The 212-nt window shown below is 30.2% G+C and overlaps 1 protein-coding gene across 3 annotated transcripts in view; it reads right to left on the minus strand.

Annotated features, from left to right (window-relative positions):
- ddx31 (DEAD (Asp-Glu-Ala-Asp) box polypeptide 31) overlaps positions 1-212 on the minus strand; it is a 39,599-nt gene that overhangs the window by 9,367 nt on the left and 30,020 nt on the right. The gene's annotated exons all lie outside the window — the stretch shown is intronic.

Here is a 212-nt window from a genome sequence, read left to right on the forward strand (position 1 = left end):
GTGTGTGTGTGTGTGTGTGTGTGTGTGTATATCTTCTTTGTTTTGCTTTTTACAGTACAAGCAAGTTGAGAAACACTGCATTTGATGTTTTACAGTACGGTCTTTTCTTTTCTATTTCCTAGATAATTATTTATCTTCAATTCAAATAAACCTATGTTGTGATTGTACTGTATTGTTTTTCATCAATACATTTCAGATTTTGTTCAATGATT

Source organism: Etheostoma spectabile, chromosome 5 (genome assembly GCF_008692095.1).
Source record: "Etheostoma spectabile isolate EspeVRDwgs_2016 chromosome 5, UIUC_Espe_1.0, whole genome shotgun sequence".
Taxonomy (NCBI): Eukaryota; Metazoa; Chordata; class Actinopteri; order Perciformes; family Percidae; genus Etheostoma; species Etheostoma spectabile.